General features: G+C 36.5%; 1 long non-coding RNA gene across 1 annotated transcript; it reads left to right on the forward strand.

The window, feature by feature from the left end:
- Window positions 1–2,756: 2,756 nt before the first annotated feature.
- On the forward strand, window positions 2,757–16,067 carry LOC138109081 (uncharacterized). Its single transcript, XR_011150252.1, has 3 exons — window positions 2,757–3,022; window positions 9,024–9,103; window positions 11,943–16,067. It is a non-coding gene; the product is annotated as an uncharacterized lncRNA (long non-coding RNA).
- Window positions 16,068–16,371: the final 304 nt, after the last annotated feature.

The following is a 16,371-nucleotide window of genomic DNA, read 5'->3' on the forward strand; positions in this document are numbered from 1 at the left end:
AATATCATGAATAACTTTAAGAATATATTAAAGGTAATTTTTACAATACAAAACTGTGGAATAGGTTGTAATTTTTGCAGGTTTCATTCACCTAAACTTTCTAATATTGTGGGTTATGAAAATGAAATTATTGCAGATCATGAACTAATATCCATGTTAATATTTGCTTATAAATCATGATAAAGTAGAGGTGAAAGTCACATTTTCAAATATACTCTTCCTCAGCAGTATTCAAGGACATGTTGTACAAATGGGAACAAATATTTATGTTAAAACTGCAATATGTGAGGATAAAATTATTCCATTCATCTGTGAACTCACAATTAAGAGGGATCATGTATAGAAGTGCCTCATGCAGAAAGTGAATAAATTAAGAACTATAATGGGAATACTGTGAACTCATATGGCTGTGCTGTAAAATATTTATGATAAGTTATACATTTAGCATTTTATTGTAATTTTAAGACAAATTTAAATTTGTATCAAATTTCCTGTCTGTATTCCAAGACATGAGCTCTGCATAGAGAAGATAAAATCTCAACTGTGTTGGAATAAATTTGGTTGTATGCAAACATATGACCATTAGCTCTTTTGAATAATGAAATATGGCATGCTGGTATGGTTGATATGCAAAGAGAGGAAGAATACACAGAGACACATAGTGGGGACAGGATGCCTCAATGCATGAACCACAGGACTGCTTCTCACACCTCAAAGTGATGTAGAAGAGACAATGAGTCGCCTCAGCAATAAAGACAGATTAATGGTGTCCCTTCTTCTATAACTCACTGGGGAAGTTTCAACCGCTGCCCTCTGCAGTAGTCCTCAGTCCAGGACAAGCTAGCTATGAAGTTGTAAGAGGGAGTCTTATAATAAGAACCAGGAGATAATGTGTCATCTGCACCAACCCATGACCGGAATATAAATTTACTGCAGGTAGGTGCTATGTAATTCACTGCGCCATAAGTGTGTATCTAAACACATTGATTCACCTCTCTTTAAACCAAGTCAAAGCCAAGAAACATCTCCTATAGGGAAGCACTCCAGTATATGGACCATAATTGCAGTGGTTCTCCAAAGACCCTTTTTGAAGAAGTGATCCACAAGCTGTGTGATGGTTCTTCAGCTGCTGTAGGAGCATGTCTGCACTCAGGACCATCTGCCCTGATGCAAGTAAGGCTGCAGTCCAGACAGCTCAGCCTGAGAAACCTCTGCAGCTCTAGGGCACAGCTTGACTGATTTTAAACCAGAAATGTGCTGGCATGCAAATCCTGTTCATGTCTGCTGCAAAATCAGTTGATTTATTATAGGCATTCTCCAGGCTGTGGTTTGCATAAGTAAAATATGAAGAACTTTCATTACCCTGAGTATCCATTAGCTTTCAAGTAAAATGTTGTTTCCTAAGGCAAAGAAAAACTAAGGGAAACAAGGTTTAGGAACTAAGTAACAAAATATAAGGCCACTGTAAAAGTTAAAGGACAGGACACTTTCACCTTTGTACTTCAAATGATATGCAAAGGGGAATCCACCAAAAATGTGAGAAAGAGTTTGCCTTGGAGAATGAAAGTCCTTTAAGGAAGGTTCAGATGGGAGCTGGAACAACTTCTCCCACTGTGATGCATAAATTGGTGGCCACAGATCGCTGCAGGCTGCTCTATTCCTGGTCACCTCTGAGCCATGAAGGTCTGCAGGTGTCAGCTATAGCAGAATTGTCATAAGAGACAAGAATTTTTAATGGTTTTTTTTTTCACAGTTCTCTGGTATTTTTCTGGTTAACTGTCCTTCACTATTGAGTCACTATTATAATGATGACCCTAATTCAATAGCATCAAATTAGAAGTGGCATGCAGCTCATTGCTACCTTGAGTATCATATAATGGTTAGAGACAATTAAATATCTTGTAAAACAAGTTAAATTCTATCTGCCCTACACACAGGTGCATATTTTTCATATTACTTATCCTTTCCATATAAGCCTTTCTTTTGCTAAGAAGCTCTCTGTCACCAATTATTCTCCAATCATGGGTGCCTGATGGCATGATACTGACCCAGTAGTTCATGCTCAAGATATTTAGATTTTTTTATAATTATTATGAATATTATTTTCTTATTACATTTTTTTTTTCCTCCTAAAGCTCAACTGCCTCTTCAGCAGCTGCACGCCAATTACCTCTACTGACATTGCAAGGTGCTTATTAGGCCTCAGGTCTGACAGTCTCTGAAGAACTCAATTAGTTGTTCTACTTAATCTCATTTACTTCACAGCTTCTCTAACCAGGAGCCTCCAAATGCAAAACTTCTCAGAGCATAATAAGAAGTAGGTGTTGATTTTTCAGAAAAAAAAATATAAAAATAACTGTCAGGACAGCATCAGGTTCCAAAATGCTTTTAATAATAAGAGCTAGATGGCTCAGCCTCCTTTTACAAGTACTAAAACCACAAGAAGCTTCATTTCGTACTTGCAGGGTTACAATTGTTCTGGTGCATAAGCAGGTACAAGACCCTACTAAAGCTTTTCCAGCAGCAGAGACACTTATATCTCTCACTGCTTTGTGTTTGCCAGTGCCTCATTAGCTACATGCTCACAGTTGCCATTCCCTTCATCCAGGTGCTCACAGCTTTTCCCTCCCCTCCTCAGCTGCTTATTTCTACAAAGCTTTTAAGAACTTAATTACTTTTGAAAGTTTTTCCACCTGTCAAAATTGGATTGCAATTAGTCAATGAATTCAAATGTTATCAAAGGGGGAAGAAAGAGGCTGACAATGTAATTACACAACTCTTGTTTTTGTTGGCAATCAGGTTAAAAATCTTGAAGAAAAATGATGGAACTGGGAAAGCACATTAGTGAAAGTAGAATAAATGTCTGATAGTTAAAGGGAATTCAAGGATAAACTTGTTCTCAGAAGCCAAATGCTATAAAGCCCAGTTTTAACTGTATTTCTAGCTGTTGAAATTCCTATTTGTTTGGTCTGCTAAAAGAGAGCTGAGAATTCTTCAAACTCCCTCTTGAGTTATGCAAAAGGTAAGTTTAATGCTTCAACAGTCTAAAACAGATAAAAAAAGACAGAGATAATAATGATTGATACCTGTCTCCATGTAGGTATCATCTTGCTATTTCACAGTAATTTGGAGGATTTAACAGGTCACATTCTTAGACCCTTGACTGCATTACTATCTAATAAGGAAAAACTGCCCAATTCCTCCATATATTTTAAAACAAAACTTCCAGTTGGCTGATAAAGAGCTAAAGATAGTACCTTCAACTGGCTTTTTATTGGATATAATTGTACCTTTAAAAATACTGTATATAAATATATATAAAAGATTTATATAAAATATATGTATAAAGGTAACATATGTAAAGATGTAATATGCATCTATATATAGTATGTGTACATACACACCTGTATAAATCTTTTTGAAATTCTTATTACTCAAGGGGAAGAGTAGTAAGTGCAATAAATATTGCAACAGTAGTCCTGCATCAAACTGAGGCTTACAACCTTATGCATCATATGCAGGCTGAAATCTGCATTATTTATGGACTCAAGATACATGGCATGATATAAGGAAGAGATAGCTAGGACTCAGATGTTCTAAGCATTGAGGAGCCAGAAATGCTTAAATTTTCATTTATAAGTGTGAAGAATTATTATTAATAACTGCTGTTCAGATAAATTATATGAGTATAGTTGACTGTGAGGGGCTCTTCACAAAAAGCTTGCACTGACTCCTAAATTGACATTGTCCATAAACAGTTTTTTCTAAGTGTTTTTTTCTGTTACAAAATAGACTGTAGATTGTATTCAGCTATAGATGTGTTTGAAGTGCTACTAATGGCTTATGCCAAGAACAGTAAGTAACAAACACTTTGTAAAATCCAACATAATTTCTAGTATCTTTGAAAAAGATACCATGTAACCCTCCTAGGACATTATCTAAGCAAACATTTTTCCACCTCCCCTGAAAAGAATGCAACATAGCTTGTTTTTCCCTTCTCCTGAAATTGTACATTTTACTTTCCAAAGTTGTTTCCAAGTCTGGAGAAACGTGAGCTCAGACTGGGGTTCAGCTCTGATTATTCTGCAAAAAAGTAGGTCTGCATATTTTACTTTTTATCTGTACCTTTCACAAAATGTGAATTATAGTTTTGAAAAATTCAGCTTGCAGCCATCTTCAGCAAATAATGGGAACCATCTGTACTGATTGGTATGGAAATCAAAACTAATTGATCCTGCCATTTTTGAGCCTTTTACAGAACATGAAAATAGACAATATTATGCTTTCTAGAGCTAATCAAAACTGTGCCTCAAATTACTCAGTGGCAGATTATTAAAAATATTTGGATCCTATTTTCACAGTTAAAAGATCTAGATTCACAAAGTGCAAAGAAATTATGTTTCTTAGTTAATGGAGTCTGCTGGCAGAGTGTGAAAAAATATATCTAAACACTAGTAAAAATAAATTACTATACTTTTTTCCTCTCTATATAATTTCTCTCCAGGTTTTTTTCCTCCCTATACCTTCTTAGCCTAGATCTCTTCCATATTTTTCCCAGTCAACAGCTCTTCACTGAATAGAAGGAAGCGTTGCTGACCCTACACAGAAATTTTTTGATGATGAGAGATCTCATCTAAAGGCAGCAGTATGCCTGTGAAAATCACAATGTAGTTTTAGGGCTGCAAATTTCTATCTCCTCAGGGAAATAACCACCCTATATATCCTAGTCTGGGATAGGACTGCACATCTTTTCTTTGCTCTGACTGAGCTTCATTGAATCAGCACAACACTCAAAATGAATCAAACAGTACAAGTTCTAGAAAATATGTATATTTAAGCTGGAACAATATGGACAGAAACAGAAAGAGGTTTGTGGTTGAATAACAGTTCCCATACCCTGTTAAAGGACAGTATTAATGAGTAAAATTACAGATTTCTTAACCCCCTGAAAAACAGAATCATAGAATGATTTGGTTTGGAAGGGACCTTAGAGATTAGCTAGTTCCAGTCCCCAGTGGTCATTCTTTTCAAACTCTTGACCCTTGCTTAGCCATAGCTCATACACACTTGTTTTTTGTAACTGAAACACCTCCATTTTTACTACTGAATGATATTAAGGGGACAAGTGTTTGTCCAATTAAAAATAGGATTTTATGATCCTCTAATGGACGATCATGTATGTGAGAAAATATGCGTTTTTCCTGGATAGTCTGTATTTTTGAGACAGTAAACCATATCAGAAATGCTAGGCTATCTGCTCTGGAGAAACTGGGAAATCACTGCTTTGAGATTATTTGATACACATAATTTTTCTATTTGATAGTTAAGCAGGGAGTGGTGTTAATCCAAAACCTTCATACATATACTCAAAATGAGGAACTAAAAAAATCTAACATTTCCTCATGCCTCCTCATCTGCTGAAGAATGGCATTTGGGTGAATGACCCAGGCCAGAATGAGCCAAATTAAAATGTATTTATGACTGTCAGCACATTGATGTGAGGAGTATCTGAAATCCAGGCAGGATGTTGTCATCTTTTCCTGAAACCACTTTTTCTCTTTTTTTTTTTCTTTTTTAACCAGTTAGTAATTTCAAAGATATTTGGATGCACAAACCAACCCCCCTCCCCACCCCCTCCCAAACTGCCAGTTATTTTCTAATGTTTTTCATGCACATATGTGACTTGCATCTTACTTTGGCATTGCTTACAAGAGCTCCTAGTTATTTTAATAAGCTTGCTATGACAGTACAAAAGTTCATTTATCAGTAAACTGCAGAATGTGGGAAAAACACTGCACATAAATGGGAGAATACATAACCATGAAAAGCTAATGATCCTCCCAGGCTGAGCAAGTAATCTTGATTTTTAAAGCAGGAATGTATGGAGATCTAAAACTCTTTCAGGAAATCCATATGAAGAATCCAGACTGCTGACCTTTCTGCAAGTGCAGAAATATTTTTTTAAAAAAATTATAATTTCAAATACCTAACATGCTCTTGAAGTATTTAGGTGGATTTAATGAGTCTTAAAAAAAGATTTAATAATTTTTAGTCAATCCAGAAGACAGAGATATAAATTTTCTAATAGAAGATGGACTGAAAAGCCTTCAGTTAAAGATTTGTGTTTTCGATACCTCCACAAACAGAGATCTCTAAGGGAAAGTATACCTCAAATATTTGATCAAAGCTTGCCCAAGATTTTCAGCTCACATAGGGAATCTCACTGAAGGTAATCAGATTTCATGTTTGAATGACAGGTAGAGGGACCTCACCCTAAAACTGTTGGGTTTTTTTTAAAAGATAAAAGGGAGAAAGGCATAATTTCTGAAACCTAAGATACATCTGTGGGAAAAAAAAATGAGGACTGAGATACAATGTAATGTTGGCTGCTCTAAAATGGAAATAGAGACAAGATATATTTATATGAAACTTTGAAAGGAATTATTCATCCAAAATCAACACCATTGTAAAATTCATAATAGATTTGCAACTAAAATGATGCAGATTTGATTCTCCAGCTCTGATTACCCAGCATGTTTATGGGATAGTATGTCAGGTTTTCTGAAATGGTTGCAGTGACAGTGGAGTGCCTCATTGCTACAGCTATGCCTTAATTGCTGAAAATTATTAATTGAAGGAAACCTTAGGATAATGTGTCTTAATGAATAAGGAGTACAGAAAATACCTCAGTGAGAAGCCATTCTTGAATTATTAAGTCAAACTAGACAGAAAATATTCACCAAAAAATATGTTCTGTTTTCCCAGCTGGTAAAGGCAAAAATCGTGCATGTAAAAGCCTAGTCTGAACCAAGCTAAATAATTGTTAAAATCCTACTGTGGAAGAAAAGTCTGTGAGTGATTTCACTTTAGTGTCCCTTCTGGGTACCTGTAGCATTCAAATCAGTAATTTCTTCTTCTGGTAGTTCTCAGGATTAGACACAGCTTAAGCAAATTCAGCTCTTTCTCTTTGAGTTCAACGGAAGATCAGAGAAATGATTTAAGCCTCTCCGGCTTGAGGAAAAACAAAAGGGTTTGAAATAAATTTGCACCTATTTTGCCCAGTTCTCTGATTGAATGTCTCTGTATGTATCTAATCCATCCCAGAGTATCTTTGTGTTCTCCAAGAAAAACCATCTCATGTTGTTCCATTAAACTCCCCAATTCTAAGTTATGCTGCCATTTCAATGACCACTTAGCTGATGAAAGAGAAAAGTCAGAACAGGGATAAGACTGTTACTGTTAGAAAGGCAAACACATGAAACTCAGGACATTTAAGAGTCCTACAGTTCCAGCACATCTTTGTCTACATTTCAGTGATGATCATTTAATGCATATTCTTGCAAAAGGGTGTGTATAAGAATAATTGGCAGAATACACTGGAAAAAACTCTATACTTTGGATAGCAATTGAGTGTTCCTTGATCTTTATCTAAATAACAAAAGGGAGGTGAATATCTAAAATGTAGATCGTGATCAAATAACTAATTTACAATATAGTAATAATGAAAGAAGGGGTTTTGATAGTGTGACTTTAGCTTTTTTTGCCTTCCTGATTAGGATGATGTTAAAATTATACAATGAGTGATGAGTATTTTAATAAATATGATTAATCTATCTCCAAGCTAAATTATTAAAAAAATCTTTTACCCCTTCCCTCCAGCATAAATATTTACTAAAATTCAGAAGTTTCTTTTGTGCACTATTCTGAAGAGAAAGAAGGTAAATAGTGCTACTCTATAGTAATTAGAGACCTAGAACTCTCTTGACTGGGGAAACTGTCCTCATTTGTGAAAAATCACAAGGTCATTTATATATTATTAGTTTCCAGTATCATTTGTGTCCATCTCTGTCAGTGTACCTGAATTTTCAACGAACTTTAAAACAAAAAATAACCAACCTCAAACTTATTAAGTTAACCCTTCCAGAAAGCTGCCAACTTAGATGATGCATAACCAATTTCTGTCACCTAGCACAACTCACTTTTTTCATTCTTTCACAGGTTTATGGTGCTTTAGGTTCCTCTGTGTTTGGGGAAACAAGCAAAGCTTAGAAGCCCCTGATTTGATAAGAGGTTTTGAACAATATTTTACTAACTTTTGACAAGATAGCTCAGGGCTAGATCCAATAAAAATGCATTATGCTTCTCCATTGTGAAGCTCTGAAAAATTGATTTTTATATTGGATTGGACCACTGGCTTGTTAAAGAAACTTAACTTGATAACAACACCCTTTATCCCCTTAGGAGCTATCATTTCATGTTAGGAAGACTAAAACAGTGCAGCATATATATGGAGTATTATCTAGCCTTGTGGGGTCAAGAAGTTATCTAGCAGCACAGCCTGAGTCACAGGGCTGAGCACTGGAATAAGAAAGCAGGGCAGAGGGCTCCTCAGGGGACAGAAGGGAAGGAAAGAAATCTTTTCCACTCTAGGATATAAAGTTATAGCAGAGCTCTTTGGCAGCCACTTAGCAAGGCTAATATTCTCGTTTCCCTATTTATAAAGCCACATTCTTTCATTATTTTCAATTGCCAGGGATACATAAAATAAATATAGACAAGGATGAACCTGTCTAATGTAGCTCACTACATTCCTCTCTTCAGTTTGGTAGTCAATATTTGTTATAGCTCTCTGCTCAGACCACTTGAGTACTCTTAATCCACTTGAAAAGGCTTGTTTGCTTTATATTATGCTGAGATCAGAATTTCATAGAACACTGCTTCTGGCCCAACCTTCACATAAATAATACAGTTTTAAATCCATAAATATGTTCTCATCAAGACTTCACTCCTCATCCAGATTGATTTGTTTTAATATATTTTCTCAATATCTACTTTCTTGAAATCTGATTCCCTTGAAATGTACATTGCAAGGAAAGTGTTATGGTAAGAAAGAGTGGGCAGACTCATGTATTTGGTGACGTAAACTCAACAGTAAGAAGAGGATGATTGATTCATTTTTACCTTATAAACAGTTTCGAGATCAATTTTCTAATATAATGTTCAATGTATTTATTATCCACAAGGTATTTCTACTGTTAAAAATAGGAGTGGGGTAGACCCTTGCTTTGATGAATTGATGGCTCAGTGAGAAGATATGAAGAAGGTATGTCTGCTTTTTTCTCTCTCTGAGTGTCCTGGCCAACCCAAATAAAGATGGAAAAATGGGTTTCTGATAGGCAAATTTTTTCTCAGCTTTAGAAAATATGGTATGTTTGAGCTTTCCTGGGGAGGCAGGGGATAGACAAAGCAAGGAAGACTTGCCCTAGGCATAAACTGCATTTACATTCTTGATTTTAATAACATTTGTTTTAAGATTATATATGAGGCAGCAACTCTGAATTGCATATGGAAAGGTTTTAAATGATTTCCAGTAGTATAGCTAGCAAATATACTACAACACAAGAAATTTTGCTTCTCCATTTTAAAAAATATAGTTTACCATGAATTTTCAAGCAAACAAGCGTGGGAAACTTCTTTGTCCTCAGTACTGGAGGAACAAAGCAGGCTAAATGGCAAAACATGGGAATATCACACTTTGGCAAAGTGTCTCCTGCCCCTATTTGCTATAATACAGAGAGAGAAGAAAATTAGTCCAGCCTGCCTGACTGCCAGGGAAGCTGCAGCTTTCCTGGCTGGCTGGTCTGTTATATAGGTTTCTTAATGCAAGGACTGTCAGGCAGGATAGGTCCAAACAAGGAAGGGCACAGACACGCTTCTTTCTCAAGCACCTGGTTACCACTCACAAGAGTATGGACTCGGGCATGCTTTGCATTGAAGGGATGAAGAGAGCAACAAGAGCTGGATGCTTAATGAAAGTGAATACAGCTGCTGCTGTCCCTGTATAGCTGTTCTGCTGAGGCCTAAAAGCCAAGGCATCCAGTGGGGAGGGAAAAAAAGAAAGCAACTCTTGGATACACAGATGCAAAAACTTGCAGATTTAAATGACTAAAATCAGTGTAACAATATCTGTTGTTCCAGTTTTATTAAAATCTTATCTGCTTTGCATTCACTCTGTATTTTGAGTATGCAGAGAATGTTTTACAATGTATGTAAGCTCATACAGATCATGCAAGGCAGAAGTACAATGTCTTTGAAGAAATTAAACTGTCATTACAGTTAATTTTAAACTCATATCCTAAAATGAATTTATATTTTATGGTAAATTAAGAGAAAGAGAGTCTATTCCTTTTGAGACTAGTGGTGATCTTTCCCAAATTCATTTGCTGCAGAAACATTATTTCACGTTCAGTGTAATTCTATCAGGTATACTATACTTGGGTATAATAGCTGGGAGAGTGCAAGAAAACAACTCATGAATCTTTTGTAGATTACGTTTATCCTTTCTCTCAGAGCTACATGGATCTTGCCTGCCCTCAGCTGGATTTATGAAGGGTTCATTGAAAAGTGGTGGTGAGAAATGTATTTGAAAATCAATGATATATCATGTTGTATAAGAAATAATCTTTTCAGTCTCACCAATGCCATTATGTTATAGCTAGCAGAGAACAGAGTTCTTTCAGGGAATTTCTGAAGCTAAAAAAACCACAGTAGCAGAAATAATGAAAATGAAGGAGGACCAAACAAAATGCTTGACTAAACAACCCAGTAAAAGAATAGACTTTCTGGTCCTAACTGTGAATAGGACAAAAAATGCCTTTATTCCAACTGAGTCAAATACCATCTATTTTGCTGTCTTCTGGATATATGAGGTTTCCTTCAGCCCCTGAAAGGGAAAATCTCTATAGAATGACAGAGCACTTTGTGAAGCAGCAGTGGTCAGAGCCGTTCTGCTGAAAAATACATTCACTGGGCAACACCCCGAAAAGCAACCAAAGGCTGTATGTTCTGTGTTAAATATGTTTCTCTAAAGTTCTGAGAATAAACAGACAAAAAGCCCAGCTAAACTGTAATGATAATCACCTGTTTTGTACTAAAAAATACCAGTTGCCAAGAAGGTCAGACTGATACTTAAAAATTAATGAATCAGCCTTGTACTCCTTATATTTTCTCTCCTTCCCACATCTCATTCCTTGTTATCCTATGAAAAAGTCATGCATTGATGAAGAGTGGAATTAGGAGAAGAAAACAGCAAATAAATCCAAAGCCAATTATAGGTTGCATCAAATCCTTGTAGATTACTCACTCTCCCACTCCATTACTGGGTATGTTTCTGACATCATTCTCCAAATGATGTGAAAGATGATGTATTGCTATTCCTCTTACAGTCTTTCCCTTATGTGTTCTAGTCAAATAAAGTACTTAATGAAACAGAGAACTGATCTCAGATCTTTTGAGATCCTATGCCTCTGAAAATTTTTTCAGTGATATTGGATTTATTTATCTTGTTAAGGGTGTCACCAAAGGTCAGGCTGCTATGTGGAAAAAATAGTTAAATTATGAAAACCATAATTTTGTTGTTAAATTTAATAATGCCACTGTCTCTTCCCTCTTCCTTCCTCTCCTGCCCATCTGAGATGAAAGAGACAAGGATGCCCTCATATACCCATCTTTCCCATCCAATATTTGGAAACATAATCTCTTTCTGCAACTTATCTTAGGGATCAATACCTCCTCACTTGCAAAATTCTCATGATATTTCATCACTACCGCTCCCCACAGTTCCCCAGACTGATCGCATGTCACGAAAAAACAAGAACACCACCTAAGAATTCCCTAGGTCCATCAGAAAGGCATCATGTTGGCTGAAGTAAAAAGAAAATCACATGCTATTAAAATCTTGGGAACATCAAATCTCAAACATCTTAATATATCTCTTAATATACTCTTAGAAAAAAGGAATAAAAAGAGCAGTAGAATGTAATGAAAAACTACCCTATACAGGATGCCAGCATGCTTCCTTATTTCACCAGAAGATATGTTGGGGTCACGAGGAATATTTTTATCCTGTTAAGCTACAGTAAAGTTATTTCTTATCTTTCCAGAGGTTGTGCTGTCATCAGGATTCCAACAGAACCATGAATGGATAGAAGTATGCTTTTAATTTTTCTGCCTTCCTGCAAAGGCAAGATGAAGATCTTTTTCTTTCTGCTTGTGTAAATTCCAAGATACCTACACTATCAATATTATTAGCTACTTTTCTGACATTCTGTTGAGATGTTCAGGAAAAGGTTACAAATTAGATTTCAATTATGAGAACATCAAGTGAAGCACACTAAGGAAACCCTTTCACAGACCCACAGAATCACAGAACCCAAGAATCACAAAATGGGTAAGGTTGGAAGGGACCACAGTGGGCCATGCGGTGCAGCCTCCCTCCTGAAGCACATGGCAGTCATCCTAGAGCTCATGGCACAGAATTGTGTCCAGATGGTTTACTTTAAACAAGGAAGTAGCAAATCTTGCCTGAACAAGTGCTCTTTCTGGCCCTACATGCTCAAAAGAAGCATCCAAACTACCTAAATACACTCCTACAACAATGGAATAAGAAGCCAAAGCCAAGAAACCATCACATCCCAGTCTAACTGATTCCTCTGAATATTATTCCAAAGATAAAGAGATGGTCCTTGAAGACCAAGAGGACTTCATCAATAGAAAATCACAAATACTTGTTCCCATGAAAAAAGCTGCATCATTCCTGCCATACAAAGAAGTGCCAGTGCAACTTTATTGAAGTGGTGTTTAGCTGTTTATGACCACATGGCACTATTTAAAAGTTCCCACTGTTGTCTACATATGAACATTTTCAGTATTTCTCATGCCAAGAGGCATGTACAAGAACAGAATGTAGGAACAAGGACAATGTCATACACAACTTTCTTCTCAGAGGTGTTCAGCTTTTATTTTCCTTTGGGAAGCCAAGAGACACAAATGTGAAATCAATGTAGATGAGCCATTTGGTGCAAGATCAGAATAGTCCCCTTAGGACAGTGGCATGTGTCCTCTACTGCCTGGAAGTGAACTACCCCACAGGTTACCCAAGAAGACTCATTTGCAGAGATCAATTAATCTTTACATCAACAAATGCAGGAATCATCACTGATTGAAAGATTTTGTGTGTCACCACTATAAAAAACAGAGACATTGATAAATCCAGGCCGCATGAGCTTTGCCTACCCCCAACTTGAACATATTCAAGATGCAGAGAGACAGTTACTTCTTAAATATACGCGGTCCTAGGAATGGAAAGATGTACTCAAAGGTCAACAACTGGCAGTAGAGAAGGCTATTCAGTTACTCACTGTGTGAGTGATCAGGTACTAGGGAAACAGGATGTTTGGAAGCAAAATATCCTATATTGTTCTTTTCTTTAAATTTTGATTCACCAAGATAAGATTCTGAGTCTTCCTCATTTTCAAACATGCCTAGTATTTTTATATTTAACATGTTGCATTCAAAGCATTTATGTGAAACAAACTATTATTGAAATACCTGAGCACTGTGATACATCTTACTGATGTCTTTAAGTATAAATGGAGCAGGAAGTGCCTTGCTTGCACCATCAGCTGAAGATAAAAAGCTTCACTTTGTGTGGTACTTCATTTCCTACCAAATGCAATGCCATCACCACAGAAGCATTAAATACTTCATGGCAAGTTTTAGTGAAGCAGCTTGGATTACACTAAGTCAGTAAAAGTCTGTTCAATACCAAAAAACCCATACAATACGTATGGCCTATAATTGCATTCTTTGGGATAATTTGTCTGCTGAGTTTTGCAGAAAGCAACATCACAGGAAATAATTAAAATGCTTACATACATACAAAAGTCCATTGCAATGGATTGAACTCTTGGTGCTTGGCCTTGTGCAATTGGTTATTCTACTGGGTACTCTGTGGAAGACACTGTATTTGAGGAGTTAGTAATCTTGAACAAGCCACTACTGTGCCTTGTACTGAGGGTGTAAGGAGCCCAGAGATTAGCATGGGCAGGCACTGTAAGGGAACTTGCTGACACATCCCATGCCAGCCTCTGACACTGCTGGTGTTATAGCAGAGAGAGCATCTAGTCTATCAGGAGACGATACATGGGCTGGATTTTTACACAAGATAAAAGGCACCACAGCATTGGAGGGGGGAGGAACTCCTCTATGGTTGGCACCTATGCAGAATACCATGGGAAAATCATTCCAGGACCTGTTTGATGCTGCATGGAAACAAGGTTTCTAGCATCTGAAGGGATAGAACATTTACTCTCTATCTGTATTCCCCTTTTTATTGTTTTATTAAGATGGCTATTTTATTAAACTGTTTTTTTGCCAAACCCTCCTCATAGAGATTCTGAAAGAATCATCTCACTACTATCAATACCTGTGCAGAGCAGTTTTCTTTGGATTTGTGACATATCACAATTATGCAATAATATAGTGGCTTATGCTGTGTCCCCTTAAGGTAAAAACTTTTATTATGAGACATATATATTATGCAGTAGTATACATCTTTGCATTGAAAGGTGTTAAGTAACTATGTGAAGTTACTGTGGCAGAGAATGATTACCGGAAGTCCACATGGATATCTAAAATACAGTACAATCACATCTTGTCTCTATAAAAGCCCTTGCGTGGAGGCACAAAGGTTTGTAAGAGCTGGTACCTTCTAGGAACAGTCTGGCTTTGCTCACCAGGACCCCACCCCTAAATTCTCGTCAAATACCTTGCTTTTGTTAGGGCTTTCTCTCTAGAAAAGTGTCCACCTTAAGCCTGCTGTATTGTATGATCCTATGTCTCCTGCCTAAAGTCATCATCTTTCTGCAGCCTTCCTTCTGCCCTCTGATCTGGCCACCAGATTTTCCTTCTCTAGCCTATAACTTATGTAGTACTCTTCAGCACCTGCAGGCCATCAGTGGCCATTTCCAAGTCAAACACCCTTCTTTTAGGGTTATTGATCCTGAAGAGTTTCTAATCTCATTGCAAGCAACACAGGAGTTACTCTTACAGCTTTTTAGCAGACTTTAGTACATTGCTGTATTAAGTGATTACACTCAATAATGATCCTTTAACATAAAAAAGCCTGCAGTAAATATCTCAAAAGGAAACATTTTTCGGGTTTAGCTCAGTGCTACTACATTAGTGTCCAAGGAACACAAATGCATGCTTCCTCCAATACAGATTAACACTCTAATATTTTGTTTAAACACATACTAGTATATTGAAATCTTCAAATACATTTAATAAATGCAAACCTACTCCAGAAAATGAAGGTTACTTCATATTTGAAAAGCCTTGGCAAATTAATCACAGCATGAACATAAAAAAATGAGGAAATACTGTGGTTATAGTCAGATGTAAATTTGAAAATTTGTTAAAGTTATTGACCAGAAATGGTCAAATCACAGCAGTCACATCTGATATTAGTCAGAATAACAGTGTAATGAGAAAGATACCAGCTTTGAATGACATTTTACTGCACTTATATACCCATAAACCATAATTGTATTTGACTGATTTGAAAATATTCCTTCATAGCAAGAGAGCCATAACTGATGGATGTCATGACCACCTCCAGTACTTGATTATTGTGGCTAGGTCAAGGCTCATTAGAAGTCTGATATAATTTTCCACTCTTTTGCACTAATCATGCAGAATTACTTTTTTTTCTTGGCGTTCATATAGTTTGGTTCTGTCACATATGACCAGATGCATCATAACTTGATAAGTAGTTCCAATGAAAACAGTGAGAATACTACCCAAAAGGAATCAGTACTTCAGAGCTTAGTGCATGGAAAAATTGTTCTTTAGACTGTGGTTACCATGAAATATTTTAGTAAATTAACTGTTGACCAGAAATCCCCCAAAGAATAAACTATCTTCTAAACTGTACCCCCATTCATACTGATAGGGTAGTATTTTGGCTATATAATGTATACCAGGCCTACAGGACTTCCAAAGTACTAATCTTTCCTCATATCTGTTGTACTGTTGTCCAACTAGAATTTTAATCTTAGAATCTGGGACATGTGAGTTTTAAAACACATTTTCTAGTTTATTTGCTCACTGCATATTGATTTGAAATAGTCATGTATAGGTATATATCCATGCTGCAATAGCACCACACTTTTCAATAAATGACTGATATGACTAATGCCAGCTGCTACCAAAATTATTGGTACTGATGTCATGGTGTTCATTCTTATTTTGGGCTCCACTAGACTGTCTTTTGCACTTCTTTCCAGTCCCTGTCCTTTATATTATGAGGAACAAGGAGTTTCAGTCCCTGTCTCCTTGTTTTACCTTGTATTGCCTTATCCAGGAGTTTAGTCTTGGCCCTAGATATTAGATCAGATATCTAGGAGATATCAGATGAGTGTAGATGGATAAGAAGGATGGAAGGGAGGAGAGACTCAAACATTCCTACGTGGATTCAGCATCAGCATCACATGACCTTTTACCTGAATGTATTAATAGTATTTCAATACT

The sequence above is a fragment of the Aphelocoma coerulescens genome, chromosome 4 (assembly GCF_041296385.1).
Source record: "Aphelocoma coerulescens isolate FSJ_1873_10779 chromosome 4, UR_Acoe_1.0, whole genome shotgun sequence".
NCBI classification, from domain to species: Eukaryota; Metazoa; Chordata; class Aves; order Passeriformes; family Corvidae; genus Aphelocoma; species Aphelocoma coerulescens.